At 39.3% G+C, this 18,244-nt stretch overlaps 1 pseudogene; it reads left to right on the top strand.

Moving 5' to 3' along the window:
- Window positions 1-18,244, top strand: part of LOC124250375 (carcinoembryonic antigen-related cell adhesion molecule 21-like) — an 89,907-nt pseudogene that overhangs the window by 68,246 nt on the left and 3,417 nt on the right.

Here is an 18,244-nt window from a genome sequence, read left to right as displayed (position 1 = left end):
ACAGATGAATAAACACAAGAAAAGATACTAAACATTACTTATCATTACAGAAGTGCAAATCCAAAGCACAATGAGATACCACCTCACACCCATTAGGAGGGAGAAAAAAGAAAAGAAGTGTTGGCAAAGATGTGGAGAAGTTGGAAAACTTAAGCATTGCTGTTAGGAATGTCAAATGGTACAAGCTGTGTGGAACATACTATGATGGTTCCTCAAAATAGTAAACATAGAACTACCACACAATCCAGCAATCTTCCTTCCGAACATACACCCCAAATAATTGAAAACAGGGACTTGAACAGATATTTGTACATTCTTTTCCATAGTAGCCATTCCTCACAATAGCCAAAAAGTGGAAACTCAAATGCCCATCAACAGATAAATGGATAAACAAATTGTGGTGGGTACATACAATGGGATATTATTCAGCCTTAAAAAGGAAGGAAATTCTGACACACGGTGCAATATGGATGAACGTTGAAAACATTATTCTAAGTGAAACAAGCCAGTCTCAAAAAAGACAAATACATTGTATATATATATACCATATCCAGTTATATACTATATCACTCCAGTTCCTAGAGTATCAAATTCATACAGACAGCAAGTAGAACGGTGGTTGCCAGGCGCTGGGGGAGGGGGAATGGAGAGTTTTATTTAACAGGGACAATTTAAGTTTTGCAAGATGAAGAGTTCTGGAGATGGGTGTTGGTGATGGTTGCACAACAGCATGTGTGTACTTAAAACTAATGAACTGTACACTTAACGAAGGTTAAAATGGTAAAATTTATGTGACATATATTTACCACAATAAAAAATTTAAAAATAAACAGGCAAAGTTAGTTTAGTCAGATTTTTATTTATCCAAATATACTCAAAATATTATTTCAATATGTAATTAATTAAGGTTATTGAAATGTCTTATATTCTTTCTATCATACTAAGCCTTTGAAATTTGGCATGCATGTTACACATACAGCACGCCTGAATTCGGTGCTCTAAATCCACATTTCTAGTGGATTTAGGGAAAATTAAACTAAGGGATTGGGAGCGTAAGAGGAATTTTGGATGAAAATAAGGATCTGGAAAAAATTATCAGAAGATTTGCTAGCAGTAAAAAGAAATTGGGGCTGACTTTGAAGGGGAAATTTAAGGAAGAGTTTGGGGGACTTAAGAGGTAAGTTAAGGATGCTTTTGAGAGAAATTAAGATTATATTTGGGGGAACCCTGCACTGGGTTATGCAGGAAGACTCCGTGGATAATCTATCAACATTAAGGGAATAATTTGTGGGAAATTAAGAGGCCAGATAACAAAGATTTTGAGAGAAAAATAACAGTTTGAAGAAAAATTATGAGGAGTCTTTGGTAAAACCAAGAATGCTCAGCCAAATAAAAGAGAGAATTTAGGATTGAATAAAGGAAGAAATTGACAGACTGTAGGGTTTGCTGATGGATTAGACATTAGCACAAGAGCAAGAGAGGCATCAAAATACCACCAAGATTTCTGACCTGAGCTCCTGGAAGGATGGAGTTGATTTTGACTGAGAAGAGGATGACTCTGGGCAGATCACGTTGGGAGGTGAGGGGAATAAAGGACATGTTGGCTGTGGAATGTTATATTGGATGTACCCCATGATGCCTAGTATTGATACTCTAGATCGACTTATTCTCTTCCAACTCCCTTGAAAAACACATGGAAGTCTGAGATGCTGAAGACAGTGATTCCTGGAATCTCTGACAGAAGATTCACGTTGTAGATAGGGACGTGGTTCTTGTGCGATGAATGTTGTGCTTCTCCTGGTGCTCAGGATGATGAAGGTGTTGGGTCACAAGTGGCTGAGAGTGGGAAAGCATTTGCTGCTGCTAATTGTAGCAGAGGTTAGCTGTGGTCCAAAACCAAATATGTTAGCAGCATTCTGATTTTCCTCGTTGTTCATCTAAGACAGAGCTTCCTTAATGAGCCAGATTTCCAGATCTTTCCTTGAAGTTCTTTCTGGGAGCTTTAACTAGGGCCTGGTTCCAAATAAATAAGAAAATAGAAAGGCCAATTATGAACTAGTAATGATATTGGGCCATGAACAAGGTTATGATTTTGTAACTCCATACTCCTGATGTCAAAGAAAGAGAGAAAACATGACAGTCACCATATGTCATATGGACAAAGACCTAAGAAATTTGGGCTTCTTGGAAGAATCTTTTTTTAAAAATTTTTTATTGAGTTTATGATAGTTTACAATCTTGTGAAATTTCAGTTGTGCATTATTGGTTGTCAGTCGTGTTGTAGGTGTACCCCTTCACCTTTTGTGCCCACCCTCAACTCCCCCTTTCGCCCGGCAGCCACTAATCTGTTCTTTGTCTACATGTTTAAATTCCTCATATGAGTGGAGTCATACAGAGACTGTCCTTCTCTGTCTGGGTTATTTCACTTAACATAATTCCCTCAAGATCCATTCATGTTGTTGTGAATGGGACGATTTTATTCTTTTTATGGCTGAGTAGTATTCCATTGTATATATATGTACCATCTCTTTATCCAATCATCAGTTGATGGGCACTTAGGTTGCTTCCATGTCTTGGCTATTGTAAACAATGTTGCAATGAACATTGGGTGCATGGGACTTTTGGAATGACTTCAGGCTCCTTGGATAGATACTCAGTAGTGGGATGGCTGGGTCATATGGTATTTCTATTTTTAATTTTTTGAGAAACCTCCATACTGTTTTCCATAGCGGCTGCACCAGTTTGCATTCCCACCAGCAGTGTATGCAGGTTCCTTTTTCTCCACAACCTCTCCATCATTTGTTACTTTTTGTTTTGGTTATTTTTGCCATTCTAATGGGTGTAAGGTGATATCTTAGTGCAGTTTTGATTTGCATTTCCCTGATGATCAGCGATGATGAATATCTTTTCATGTGCCTATTGGCTATCCATGTATCTTCTTTGGAGAAATGTCTGTCACGTTTCCTGCCCATTTTTTGATGGGGTTGTTTGAATTTTTGTTGTTGAGTTGTGTGAGTTCTTATATATTATGGAGATTAACCCTTTGTTGGATATATGACTTGAAAATATTTTTTCCCAGTTGGTGGGTTGTTATTTTGTTCAATCCTGTTTTCCATTGCCTTGAAGAAGCTCTTTAGTCTGATTAAGTCCCATTTGTTTATTCTTTCTATTGTTTCCCTTGTCTGAGAAGACATGGTATCCAAAAAGATCCTTTTAATACTGATGTCAAAGAGTGTACTACCTACATTTTCTTCTAGAAGCCTTATGGTTTCAGTTCTTACCTTTAGGTCTTTGATCCATTTTGAGTTTCTTTTTGTGAATGGTGAAAAAGAATGGTCAATTTTCATGCTCTTACATGTGGCTTTCCAGTTTTCCCAGCACCATTTGTTGAAGAGACTTTCTTTTCTCCATTGTAGGCCCTCAGCTCCTTTGTCGAAGATTAGCTGTCCATAGATGTGTGGTTTTATTTCTGGGCTTTCAATTCTGTTCCATTGATCCGTGCACCTGTTTTTGTACCAGTACCATGCTAATTGGATTACTGTAGCTTTGTAGTATGTTTTGAAGTCAGGGATCGTGATGCCTCCAGCTTTGTTCTTTTTTCTCAATATTGCTTTAGAAATTCAGGGTCTTTTGTTGCCCCATATGAATTTGAGGATTCTTTGTTCTATTTCTGTAAAGAATGTCATTGGGATTGTGGTTGGGATTGAGTTGAACGTGTAGATTGCTTTATGTAGTACGGACATTTTAACTATGTTTATTCTTCCAATCTGTGTACATGGAATATCTTTCCACCTCTTTATGTCCTCATCCATTTCTTTCAGGAAAGCCTTGTAGTTTTTGTTGTGTGGGTCTTTCACTTCCTTAGTTAAATTCACCCTGAGTTATTTTATTCTTGTTACAATTGTGAATGGTATTGTGTTCTTGAGTTCTTTTTGTGTTAGTTCATTATTAGAGTATAGAAATGCTACTGATTTATGTAAGTTGATTTTATACCCTGCAACTTTGCTGTAGCTGTTGATTACTTCTGAAAGTTTTCCAATGGATTCTTTGGGGTTTTCTATATATAAGATCATATCATCAGCAAACAGGGAGATTTTCACTTCTTCCCTCCCTATTTGGATTACTTTTATTCCTTTTTCTTGCCTAATTTCTCCAGCCAAAACCTCCAGTACTATGTTGAATAAGAGTAGTGATAGAGGGCATCCTTGTCTCGTTCCTGTTTTCAGAAGGATGGCACTCAGTTTTTGCCCATTGAGTATGATGTTGGCTGTGGGTTTGTCATATATGGCCTTTATTATGTTGAGGTACTTTCCTTCTATCCCCATTTTGTTCAGAGTTTTTATCATACATGGCTGTTGAATCTTGTCAAATGCTTTCACTGCATCTATTGAGATGATCATGTGGTTTTTATTCCTGAATTTGTTGATGTGGTGTATCACGTTGATAGATTTGTGGATGTTGAACCATCCCTGTGTCCCTGGTATGAATCCCCACTTGATCGTGATGTATGATCCTCTTGATGAATTGCTGAATTCGGGTTGCCAAAATTTTGTTGAGAATTTTTGCATCTATGTTCACCAGCGATATTGGTCTGTCCTGCTCCTTGTTCATGCAGTCCTTGTCAGGCTTTGGTATCAGCATGATGTTGGCCTCGTAGAAAGTGTTAGGAAGTGTTCCATCCTCCATAATTTTTGGAATAGCTTGAAACGTATAGGTGTTAAATCCTCTCTGAAAGTTTGATAGAATTCTCCAGGAAAGCCGTCTGGTCCTGGTGTTTTATTCTTTGGGATGCTTTTGATTGCTGTTGCAATCTCTGTGCTTGTGATTGCTGTGTTCAGATTGTCTGCTTCTTCTTGACTTAGCTTTGGGAGATTGTAAGAGTCTAAGAATTTATCCATTTCGTCTGGGTTACCCATTTTGTTGGCATATAGTTTTTCGTAGTATTCTCTTATAATCCATTGTATTTCTGTGGAGTCTGTTGTTATTTCTCCTCTTTCATTTCTGATTATGTTTATTTGAGCTTTTTCCCTTTTTTTCTTTGTAAGTCTGGCTAGGAGTTTGTCAATTTTATTTATCTTCTCAAAGAACAAGCTCTTTGTTTCATTGATCCTTTCTACTGCCTTTTTTGTTTCAATAGCATTTATTTCTGCTTTGATTTTTATTATTTCTCTCCTTCTGCTGACTTTGGGCTTTGTTTGTTCTTCCATCTCTAACTCAGTTAGGTGTAGTTTGAGATTGCTTATTTCTTGTGTGTTTAAGGTGTGCCTGTATTGTGATGAATTTCCCTCTTAATACAGCTTTTGCTGTATCCCATAGAGTTGGTATGGCATGTTATCATTTTCACTTGTCTCCAGATATTTTTTGATTTCTCCTTTAATTTCTTCAATGATCCATTGCTTGTTCAATAGCATAGTGTTTATTCTCTACATCTTTGTCCATTTCTCAGCTTTTTTCTTGTAATTAATGTCTAGCTTTATAGCATTATGATCGGAGAAGATGTTTGTTATTATTTAAATTTTTTAAAATTTATAGAGGCTTGGCCTGTTTCCCAACATATGGTCTATTCTGGAGAATCTTCCATGTGCACTTGAGAAAAATGTGTATTCTCTTGTTTTTGGATGAAGTGTTCTATATATGTCTATTAAGTCCAGCTGTTTTAGCTTTTCATTTAATTCCGCTGTTTCCTTGTTGATTTTCTGTCTGGATGATCTGTCCAATGATGTGAGTGGGGTTTTGAGGTCCCCTACTATTATTGTGTTGTTTTTGATATCTTCTTTTGGGTTTGTTAATAGCTGCTTTATGAACTTTGGTGCTCTTGTGTTGGGTGCATAGATATTTATAACATTATTTCTTCTTGATGAAGTGTCCCTTTGATCATTATATGTTGACCCTCTATGTCTCTCTTTACCTCCCTTATCCTGAAATCTACTTTGTCTGATGTAAGTATTGCAACACTTGCTTTCTTTTGTTTGCCACTAGCTTGGAGTATTGTCTTCCACCCCTTCACTCTGAGCCTTTGTTTGTTATTGGAGCTGAGGTGTGTTTCCCTGGGGCAAAAAATTGTTGGATCTTGTTCTTTAATCCATCTTGCTACTCTTTGTCTTTTTATTGGAGAATTCAGTCCCTTTACAATGAGGGTGATTATTGTTGCATGAGGGCTTAATGCTATCATTCTGTTGCTCCTTTTCCAGTTTTTCTGCATTTCCTTTGTTTCTCATCTTTTGTGTTTTGGCCTACCCATTGATATCTGCGGTTTCTTATGCTGGGTTTCTTAGTTTTTTCCTTGTTTATTTTTTGTGTCTCCGTTCTGTTTTTCAGTTTAGTGGCTACCCTGAAGTTTGTATTCAGAATCTTGTGCATAACATAGTCCATTTTCTCGTGGCCTCTTATTTCCTTAGCCTAAACCGACTCAGTCCCTTGCCTCCTCCCCTCCTAAGTGATTATTTTCATCCCTTATTCCAACTTGTGTTGTGAGTTTGTGGTTAGAGTGATAAGACTGTCTTTGTTTTGGGTGTGGTGTTTTCCTTCCCTTTATCTTAATGCTATAGTTGAATATTTGGTATCTTATTCTGATCCTATCCGTCACCTGACTCTGTGTTTTGTGATCCCTTTCTCCTTTTTTTTTTCTTTTTTCAAGTGTGAGGGCCTTCTTCAGGATTTCTTGTAGTGGGGGTCTCATGGCTACGAAGTCCCTTAGCTTTTGTTAGTCTGGGAAAGATTTCTCCCTCATATCTGAAGGATGTTTTTGCTGGATAGAGTATTCTTGGCTGAAGATTATTATCCTTTAAAGTTTTAAATACGTCATTCCAATCTCTCCTAGCTTGTAAGGTTTCTGCAGAGAAATCTGCTGAAAGTCTGATAGGGGTTCCTTTTTAGGTTATTTTCTTCAGCCTTGCTGCCCTGAGTATTCGTTTTCTCTGTCATTCACTTTTTCCAGTTTTACTACTATATGCTTTGCAGTAGGTCTTTTTACATTGACATGTCTAGGAGATCTGAAAGCTTCCTCCATACACATTTCTCTCTCATTCCCTAGATTTGGTAAGTTCTCTGCTATTATTTCTTTGAGCACGTTTTCTGCTCCATTCTCCTTTTCTTCACTTTCACATATACCAATAATTCTTAAGTTGCACTTCCTCATTGAGTCGGCTATTTCTCTGAGATTTTCTTCATTTCTTTTTAACCTTAGTTCTCTCTCTTCCTCTGTCTGGAGCCATTCAACTTGTCTATCTTTGATTATGCTAATTTGTTCCTCTATGGTGTCCACACGGGGATTCAGGGAACCCGTATTCAAGTCCTCAGAATGTAATTCTGTGTTTTTATTGTTTCCCTTCTGGTCTGGAGCTTTTATAAATTGCTGGATGGTAGAGGAACGGTTTTTGCACATAGTGATATTATTCAGTTACAGTTACAGCCTGTCACTGTTAGATGGGGGTCGGGAGCTGTGTATTCTGAGCCCTCCACCTTCAGCTGAGATGGTGCAGCACAGCTGTGTTTTGGGGGGGCAGTTTCTCTTGTGTGCAGGCACGGGTTTCTGGATCAGCTCTCACTCTCTGATTTCTTGGGGCTTTGGCTTGATGGGGACCCCCATGTGAAAGCTTTTGGCCCCTTACAGCTTCTGTCTAGACTGAAGGGTGCTAGGGAGTCCTGGGAGATCCCCTAGACGTGCAACCTCTCCCCAACTCCTTCCCTCAAGGAGCCTCCCATGGCCGTGATCCTGATCTTTAGAGGAGAGAGCAAAGATCTCTCTTATCCCATTCCAGCTCCACCAAGGGGGGATTCAGCCTCTCCACCCTCTGTCATTTGGCTGCTGTGGGTCTCTGGGGATTCCTATGCTATTAGGATATTTTCTGTTGGAATGTTGTTGCTCCTTTTTGTTGTATGTTGGAGAGGAGAGAGTCCTGGGTGAGTGCACTTGGCCACGATGCTGACATCACTACCTTGGAGGAATCTTAATGAGGTATGTCAAGCTTGCCCAGAGGGGCAATATTGCTTTGATGTGAATGATTTACAACCCCAAGGGGATTTTAAGTTGTTGTCATGCAGCCTATTGCAGCTGTAACAATGAAAGTATTATTCTATTCCTGATATTCACTCTGTGAGCAAAACTTATTCTGGCTCCTTCCTGTTGCATGTTCTTTTTCTTGTATCTGTGCCAATATTGGACTTGGCTGTGATAAGCCCAGTGTCTCTGTTTTCTGTTCAGAGTGATCACAGGAAGGTTTGGCTTCTCATGTCTAGGCCACAATGAGATCTGCCCCAAACAGTTGCAGCTCCTCTGGATGGAAACAAAGTCATCTCTGAATAACATACTCTGAGGCTACTTACTTATTTTTCACTTTCAGGAATTATCTAAGGTCTTCCCTCTTGAAAGATGGGGACTCAGCTCCTTTCTTCCCCATCACCATAACATATCTCCTCTTTCCATTCCCATCTCTCCAGTGTTTTCTTAAGACCAACATTCAGTGTGGACTTTATCATGTCTATTTAATGCTATTCACATTTGAGCCAACTAGTTGTGATCCCTGCTGCCCCCACGCCCATCTTGGATTGTAGAGTAACAAATTTGAATATCTGACATATTCAGGGCTGGAAAACATTCCCTCTGTATGCTGGGGTTGGGAGGTAGGGAAGCTGGAGACCTACGAGATGCAAACCAAGTAGAAAAAGCCAAACTCCTACAGGCATGTATTCACAGCCCCCTCAGGTTACTTTGTAGCGGTGCTGTCTTCTGGTGGCTGCAGGATGTACTGCAGCTCCTGATGGGTCATTCTTTTTTTTCCCAAAGGGAGACCATCAACCCATGGTCCTTCCCAGGGGAAGAACCAGCTACATAAATTGCAAGACTCAGTGTAAAGTGAAAATGCAGGGCTCCTTGTCCAAAACTCATTAAGAGTTTCAAAATGGCAAAAGCAAAGTATTACACCTACCACTGGCCCTTCTAAGTGACCTTGACTGAAAAGACTGAAGCCTCTGTAGCCAGCCATGCCTCGCAGGGCAGATGGATGTGATCATCCTCCATGTGAATTCTATGCTAACCCAAGCCACAAATAACCTACACAAATGGTGAGCCCTGATTGTCTTTAAATCCCAAATGAAAGGGTTCTTTCTTTTGAAAATTTCACATTTTGAACTCTGACAATTATTAGGCAAATATACTGCTCTAACCAAAACTGTGACTAAATTTGAGATGATTTTAGCATCAAAGACAATAAGTGAAACACATTGATTATATGAAAAGCCATAATTATCCTCAAAGATAGACAGCAAAAACTATCCCCTAGACTATCCACATTGGAGGTGAAAGTAATCAACTCTTCACCCTGAATGTTGAGAATTCCAGGATAAATGTCCAGCCTAGGTCCTGTCCTCCCAGAAGTGGCCAGAGGCACCTGGGGTGAGGGAAACACCTTTGCATAGGAAGTGTTTTTGTCTGAATGCAGGATGGATGAGAGAGTGAGTGACTGTCCTTGTGCACCCAGATGACACAATGGGCTCAGGCCAGGAACAAAGTAGGGGATGCAACAGTAGTTGTGGTGGTGGAGCTGTGGATGTGACATATGCAGGCATTTAGGTGTCCCCTCAGGGATCCACAGGATCTGATGGATGATGGAGCTAATACTGGAAAGACAAAGCTGTCTCTGTCTGTAATGCTGGATGGACTCCTCTCCCTTGAAGGGGACTGTGCATTAGTTTCTTGTGGCTGCCATTACAAATTACCACACACTTGGTGGCTTAAAAGAGGATAAAGTTTTCTCTGGCAATTCTAAGGCAAGAAATCCAAAATCAAAGTATTAGCAGAATCACGTTCCCTCCAGGAGCTCCAGTAGAGATTAAGTTCCTTTCTTGTTCCAGCTTCAGGTGCTTGTTGGCACTCCTTGGCTTGTGGCTGCATCACCCCAATCCCTGCCTCCATCTTCACCTGGTCTTCTTCTCTGTGTTTTCTCCTCTTCTATTTCTTATAAGGAGACATCAGTTGATTTAGGACTCACCCAGATAACCCATATGATCTCCTCTCAAGATCTTTAATTATATCTCCAGACAAAATTTTTCCAAATAAGGTCACATTACAAGTTCTAGGGTTTGGGCATGGATCTATCTACATTGGGACCCCATTCCATCCATTATGGGAAGCCTGAGCCTCTAGTTCAGTGCCTGATGGGATTTTGGTGGATGTCTAGAATACTGCCCATGAGGTGTCCCCTAAAAACTCTACAATGAGCTCCACTGAGTCTAGGGATCACCTCCAGCTTACAGAAATGAGAGGATGTGGAGGAACAGAGAGATAAGCCTGCAAAAAGCTGCAAGACAGAACCAGGTTTGGACCCCCAAAGACCACCAGCATAGGATCCACACATAGGAAAGGTTTTAGAAAAAAAGGGCTTTCCAGATTAGTAACACATGCAGTGGGGGACCTTAGCTTAGATCTTGGATAGAGAAAAGTAAAATGAAATACATTTTGGAAGAAAAGAGAAAATCAAATAGATAAACTGGACCACACAAAAATTTAAGGATCTCATCAAGAAAGTGAAAACAATAACCCACAGAATGGGAAAAAGTTTAGCCAACCACAAATCTGATAAGGGACTTGTATCTAGTATATATAGAAAAAACATGCACTATTCAATAATAAAAAGTATAAATAATTCAATTAAAAATGGACAAGGGAGCTGAATAGACAGATGGACAAAGAAGATACACAAATGGACAAGGAGTACATGAATAAGTGTTCAACATCATTAGTCATCAGTGAAATGTAGATGAAAACCTCAGTGAGATACCACTGCGCACCCACTAGTAGAGCTAGAAACACAAAGACAGATAATAACAAGTGTGGAGAGTAAATGGAAACCCTCACCCACTGTTGTGGGAGTGTAGAATGATGCAGCTGCCTTGGAAAACAGTATGGCAGTTCATCAAACTGTTAGATATACAGTTACCATATGAGCCAGTTTTTCTGTCCTTAGGTATATGCCCAAGAGAAATGAAAAAAATTATCCCTAATAACTTGGACAGAGCACATTATTCACAATAGCTGAAAAGTGGAAACAACACAATTATCCATCAATTGATGAATGGGTAAACAAAAGTGGTATATAGATAAGGTGGAATATTATTTAGCCATAAAAAGGAGTAGAGAACTATACGTGTTTCAACGTAGATGAACCTTGAAAGGATTCTGCTAAGTAGAGGACGCCAGGTACAAAAGGCCACATATTGTATCATTCCATTTATATGAAGAAAACAGAATAGGAAATCCATAGAGACAGAGTGTAGATTAGTGGTTGCCAGGGGTTGGAGGGAATGGGGAGAACGGGGTGTGACTGCTAAGTAGTAAGGAGTTTCTTTGGGGATTTTGGAAATATTCTAAAATTGAATGGTAGTGATGGTTTCAGAACTCTGTGAAAATACTGAAAGGATTGAAGCAGACACCTTGCATGAGTGAATTGTATGGTATGTGAATTCTACCTCAATAAAGATGTTAACGTATATATTTAACATAGTCTTTAAGCAAGGTGAGTGTATTAGTTTTCCATTGCTGCTGTAACAAATGACCACAAACCAGTGTGAAAGTCTGAAAATAGACTGGGTGATAGATGAAATAAAGGAATTACAATTCTGTTAGTTTGCTAATGGAGTTGTGGTTACACAGAGGAATGTCATCTTCTGAAGACAGGCAGGTGGAAGTATTTTGGATGCAGCACTGAGATTCCTGTAATTTATTTTGAAGTGTTCCAGAAAACAACTAAATATAGGGGAATATAAAAATAGATAGACAAACATGACAAATAGGGCACCCAAATTATGACAATTTTATGTCTGTGGTGGGTATATGACTGCTAGAATATTATTTCTAAGCGTATGTTTGAAATTTGTCATAATAAAAAGTCACTAGTTTCCCACTATTTATATGAAGATCAAAATCAGGCAGACGTGTGGTGTGTACTGCTCAGAGATTAAACCACACTGAATCTAAAATTGTCAATTTAAATAAATTCTGGAGGTATCATCAGGTGCTAAACTCCACGCCTCCCACCTCATGAAGTGTAAACACCCCAAGAGTTAGAGTATCTGATGTTTTTCTTTAAAAAGATGTAAGCACTGTGAAGATGATGTTGGTGCTCAGCTGGGACCTTTCTCTGAGCTCCTGATTCACCCCCACAGATGTCCTCTTCAGCAGAGATTTGACCTCAGTGGAGTCACAGTCCCTTCCCCAGGAAGTTGCCCCAACCCACTCCTGACAGCAGCCAGCAGCCAGGGACAGCCTGGCACATGGCTCTGGAGTCAAATGTGAGGTGACTCTGAGCTGTACTTTGTCTTCCAGAGCCCCTGTGGTCAGGTGCATTAGGTCCCCACTCAGAAATGACCCTTGCTAGCTTCCTTGCTCTGTGCTGCCCAGATCCCCTGAAGCCTGTCCTCCATGAACCTCTGGAATCCTGTATCATGCTATGCTTCTAGGAAACATGACCCAACACCATCCACACCAACAGCGGTCCTAGGAAGCTGGCTCTAAGGGTAGATTCTGGGTGGAGTGATGACACTCCCTGCTGAACATCAGTTGTGGGACCTCTGACATTTCACTTGTGGTGAGCTGGGGTGGTACAGGGGTGCACAGCTTGTGCACTGCCGCTGGGCTTGAGAAATGTGAGGAATGGTAAAGATAAGGATTGTGGAATCAGATGGCTACTTGCAAGTGCCTCTGAGTATTGAAGAGAGGCAAGGGCAGGCTCAGACCTATCCCTCAAAAACGAAAAGCAAAGTATGAGAGTTGAAGTGATCCCTAACTCTTGCAGCCAAAAGGAAGGCAGAGTTGAAGACCAGATACAGGATTTAAGTGTAAGGAGAAAAACTTTGGTGGAGCTCCCTGACTTGGTCTCTCCCTTTACTGGTTCCAAATTGTATCCTTTTCCTATAATAAAATGTAATCATAAGTATAGCACTTTCCAGACTTCTATTTCTCATTCTAGCAAAATATCAAACCTGAAGGGGTGGTGGAAATGCCCAACCAAGTTGGTCAGAAATGTAGGTGGCCTGGGACCCAAAAGCAGGGCTAGTGTGTGAGGTGATGGTAGTCTTATGAAGGAATTTGCTCTTAATCAGTGGGATCTGTGCTAATTCCAGTGGTTAGTGTCAGAATTGAATTGCACCACAGTAGTGCAGTGGGGTAAGGGACTAAAACCTTCAGAGAAGTAGACATGCTGGGACAGGTCTCCTATGTAAGTCGGAAAGACATTGGTCAAATTTCCAAACCTCGGGAAGGCTGGTGAGAATAGCACTGGTGAAAGGGACATCAGCATCACTGAGGTGCAAGTGGAGGCCATCCTCCACAGGTCAGGGTTTAATACAGAAGTTGCTGTTGCAGAGCTGGGCTCCATAGTAGCAATGGGGACAATAGGATCTGGGAATGGCAGAAACCAGCACTGAGCCATCAGAAGCAAGGTGGGTGTAATTACCACCATAAGCTGCAATATCAGAGTGCAGACAGATCTGATGAGATCTAGGAAATGACTCCTAGACATGCTGTCCTTAAGGACCAGGGATATGAATGGCCAGCAAGGGTGGCACTATTTAGACATAATCAAGAGATGAAGAATGGAGGAACAGAAGGCGGAGGTCAGTTGCCCCAATAAAAAGTCATGATCTTTGCCCAGTGAAGATCTCAAAAGTCCTCGAAACCAGGTTCTTTTGACTTCATGGGGAGGGTCCCCCCAACACCAAGGCAAGTGTCACCCAGAGAATCTATCCAAAGAATGATTAATCTGAAAAATACTATACATCACAATTATATTACGAATATTCTTAATCATAACCTTCACTGCCACAGAATTAATCCTATTCTACATCTTATTTGAAGCAACATTAGTCCCAACTCTAATCATTATTCCTTGATGATGAAATCAGACAGAACGACACAATGTAGGACTCTGTTTCTTATTTTATACACTAGTAGGATCACTCCCACTTCTTGTTTTGCTAATCTTCGTCGAGACCCTTAGAGGTTCCCTAAATTTCCTAATAATTTATTTCTGAGTCCAAACATTGCCCCACTCTTGATCCAATATTTTCCTCTGCTTGGCATGTTTAATAGCATTCATAGTAAAAATACCTCTTTTTGTCCTACACCTCTGATGACCAAAAGTACATACAGAAGCCCCCATCTGACTCCATAATATTTGTGGCTGGGCAACTTTAAACAGGTGGCTATGGGCCATTAGGAATCACAAGACTACTAAATTCATCAACAAATTGCATGTCACACCCTTTCCTTGTATTATCTTTATGAGGAATAATCATAACCAGCTCCATCTGTTTATGCCCAAAAAACTTAACATCAGCAGTTCCATATTCCCATCAGCCACATAGCACTATAATCATATCTGTTCTTATTCCAAAACCAGGGAGTTATGTAGAGGACACAGCCTGATAATGACCCACAATATCATCTTCTCAGTACTATTCTGCCTGCAAATTCAAACTATGAATGAGTTCACAGCCAAACTATAATCCTAGCTCACAGATTACCAACACTCCTCCCACTCATAGCAGTGTGATGATCACCAGTAAGCCTTACCAACTTAGCTTTACCCCCCACAATAAATCTCATTTGGGAACTATTTGTGATAAGATCATTGTCCTCTCAGGCTAACAGGATTACCATTCAAATAGGAGTGAATATTATCCTTACCAAACTCTATTCCCTTTATATACTAATCATGGCACAATGAGGCAAATACTCATATCACATTAATAATGTGAAACCATCATTTACACAAGAAAATTCCCCCATAATTTTATACTTACTACCCCTTTTACTCTTATCACTTAATCCCAAAATAATTTGGAAACATAATCTAAATAAAATTTAATAAAAATATTAGATTGTTAATCTAATAATAGAAGCTTAAAACTTCTTATTTACTAAAAAAGTATGCAAGAACTGATAATGCATGCCTCCATATATAACAATAAGGATTTTTCACACTTTTACAGTTAATAAAAATAAAAGTAATTGGTTGGTCTTAGAAACTAAAAAATTGGTAAATCTACATAAACATATTCTCTTCTTTTGTACTAGTTTTACTATTTATACCAACTCTACCAATTATAATAACCAATCCTAGCATCCACAAAAATGACCTATCTCCATATTACATAAAACTATAATTTCATATGCCTTCAGTTCCAGTCTAATTCCCACAATATTTGGTTACTCAGACCAAGATATAATTACTTCAAACTAGCACTGAATGCCTATCCAAACACTCAAATTTTCATTTAGCTTTAAAGTTGACTATTTTTCAACAACATTTATATCAGTAGCACTTTTTGTGACATGAACAATTACAGAATTTTCAATATGATATATACATTTAGACCCCCAAATTAACTTCTTGTTCAAGTACTTATATCCCTTATAACTATATTAATTTTAGTTGCCACCAAAAACCTCTTCCAACTTTTCATAGGATGAGGAGGGGTGGGAATTATATCATTTCTATTAATTTGATGGTGACTTGGCCGATCAGATGCAACACTGTTGCCCTCCAAGCAGTCCTATAAAATCTCATTGGAGATACTGGATTCATTATATCAATAGCGTGATTCCTATTTAACATACTCGTGAGACTTCCAACAAACCTTTATATTCAACCTCAGTCATATTAACCTTCAATTAACTGGACTTCTTTCAGCTGCAACTAGCAAATCCACCCAACTTGACCTCTACTCATGACTCCCTTAACTGTAGAAGGTCACCCACCCACCTCAGCCCTACTTCATTCAAGCACGATAATGTAACAGTGTCTTGTTACTAATTTGATTTTATTCACTAATAGAATATGTTAAAACCGTTCAAACATGAACACTGCGTAGGAGCCATCACATCATTCACAGCAGTTTGTGCCCTTACCCAAATAATATAAAAATAATCATTACTTTCTCCACCTCAAGCCAACTAGGCCCAATATTATCAACTATAAGCATTAACCGACCATATTTAGCATATCAGAAATAATCTTCTAAAATGAAGAGTCTCAGGGCCACCCCAGTGGCACAGCAGTTAAGTGCACATGTTCCACTTCAGTGGCCCAGGGATCGCTGGTTCAGATCCTAGCTGCTGACATGGCACCACTTCACAAGCCATGCTGTGGTAGGCATCCCACATATAAAGTAGAGGATGGGTGTGAATGTTAGCTCAGGGCCAGCCTTCCTCAGCAAAAAGAGGAGGATTGGTAGTGGATGTTAGCTCAGGGCTAATCTTCCTCAAACTATTCAAAGACAGCACCCCATTGTGAGCAATTTTGGAGCCTCTCTTTTAGGGACGACGCTTAAGTTGAACTCGAAACAGAGGTTCCCCAGAATGGCCATTATAATTTCAAATTATCTCATAAGTTTACTTATTTTTATTTGCTTATAGTTAGATCAGGAATTTCTGGGCAGTTGAAGTAGTGAAGCTTCCTATGGGAGGAAGAGGTGCAGCATATTCAGCTTTGTTTCACTATCAGGGTCACTGGTGTAGTTGTCATTTTCCAATCTGGCATTTTTTGAATTTATTTCATTATAAAGAAACAGTAAGGTATTCCTGATTTTACTTAGAAACCTCAGAAAACTTAAAATAAGATTGCCATTGGTTGTTTAATTTTACAGCTCGCTTTTTCCAATTGCATATGCCAATATACCATTTTGGGTAATCTGAAATTACCCCATTTTGGCCATTTTAATGTGACATCTTCTTTAGCATGTTTCACAAACATTGCCTGAAGGGTGGATGCATACGTTCCTACAATTTCAGGCAGAAGTAACCCTCCCTAGTGTGACCCAATGCTTATCCCCATCAAATAATCTATAAGACAATAAGGCAAAAGAGATGCCATGATTTCATATAAAGCCCATTTAAATATACTAATTTTCTTTAAAAGTTTTGTCTTAATTTTATCAACTCTTATGCCTCTAGTCATAGTTTCCATTGGGATTCTCTCGATAAGTTTCAGTCTTGTAATATTGTGTAAGGAAAGCATTCCCAGACAGACATAACCTCCTTTCCCAAAAAACACTCAGGGAAAGGTAACATGACCTCTTTACATAATATTAGCTTAAACATTTTAATCTTTATGATCTTACTAACCTTAGCAACCTGTTGCCCAAGTGATTGTTGGTTGGGTTTCTCATTGTGATTTCCACCTTGTAGTTTTTAAAAATCTTTTCATACTGGGTGAAGAGACTGGCCATGTTTTTGGTCCTTCAGAGTTGGGGTATGAGAAGGGGGCCCTTTAGTTGACACAACCTTAAGCAGTGTTTATTAAAAACTTTTTTTAACCCATTAATATCTGGTTTATTTAACCCTTTTTTAACTCAGCAGGTAGCTTTTCCATTCTTTTATTTGCAGGGGAAGATTTGCCCTAACCTAACATCTGTTGCCAATCTTCCTCCTTTTTTCTTCCCCTTTGCAAAGCCCCAGTACATGGTTGTGTATAGTTTTAATTTCTTCTGGTTCCTCTGTATGAGCCACTAAAACAGCATGGCTACTGACAGATGAGTACTGTAGTTCCATTCACAGGAATGGAGCCTGGGCCAATGAAGCGGAGCATGCCAAACTTTAACCAGTAGGCCACCTGGGCTGGCTCTCCCATTTTTCTTTTTAATAAGTAGCTAAAGATTTTTCAACCTTCTGAGATGAGTCCTGTGACTCTTCCCTTTGTTTTTCCCACATTCAGTATTTGTTTGTTTTACCCCACTGTCTTATTTTCAATATTTTTAAGATCCTCTTTAAAGATTTCTGCCTTGTTGAGAAAGGCCTTTATTTTTCTTGTAGTTTCTTTCTATTCTTTTGTTAAATTGTTTTCATTACCATCTGTAACATCATGACAGGAAGCTGAGAGCCAAAATTTGGTTAAATTTCATCTCTTTCTTCTTCAGAGGTTTATAACTGAAAACATCCCCATTTTTCAATGCATAACCCAGAGGGTTCCCACTGGGAATCAAATCCAAATTTCCCATTATGGTACCACCCATACACACATATTATATGTATTCATATATATCCACGCTACCATCAAAACAGATGGAGTCAAGAGTTAGTCCTTTCAAAAACTTAGGAGTCTCCCCCAACAAAATCCAGAAAGCTGGAACAAAATTCCTGAAACAGAGACAAACCAGCTACAGATTCACATATACACATGCACACGCAAGCAACAAAACAATGGAGCTTGGAGTTCCCCTCTGAGTGAGATCTCTAGTCCTTTCAACA

The sequence above is a fragment of the Equus quagga genome, chromosome 13 (genome assembly GCF_021613505.1).
Source record: "Equus quagga isolate Etosha38 chromosome 13, UCLA_HA_Equagga_1.0, whole genome shotgun sequence".
NCBI lineage: Eukaryota > Metazoa > Chordata > Mammalia > Perissodactyla > Equidae > Equus > Equus quagga.
Note: the sequence above shows the minus strand (reverse complement) of the source record. Positions and strands in the feature narration are given on the sequence as shown.